This window comes from Penaeus monodon, chromosome 24 (assembly GCF_015228065.2).
Source record: "Penaeus monodon isolate SGIC_2016 chromosome 24, NSTDA_Pmon_1, whole genome shotgun sequence".
NCBI classification, from domain to species: Eukaryota; Metazoa; Arthropoda; class Malacostraca; order Decapoda; family Penaeidae; genus Penaeus; species Penaeus monodon.
The window spans coordinates 43,315,481-43,315,751 of record NC_051409.1 but is presented as its reverse complement, the minus strand read 5'-3'; positions in this window follow the sequence as shown (position 1 = coordinate 43,315,751).

Here is a 271-nt window from a genome sequence, read left to right as displayed (position 1 = left end):
TTTCTCTTTTAATATGCCGTACAATACGGTAGAATTTTCATGAATCTAATGAAAATTAAGATGTCTTGATTTTTTATTGTCATTTTATAATTATTTTATTGCCTCCACATCAATTATATTTTATATATTCCTATATTTCTTATCAATTTACATAATATTCCATGGATAATTATGTTTTGGATTTTTAAGTATTCTGTAAATTTATCTTGATTTATGTGATATTAAGTTTACTATTATTCGTGATGTCTTGGTTTAATCATGATGTCCACAC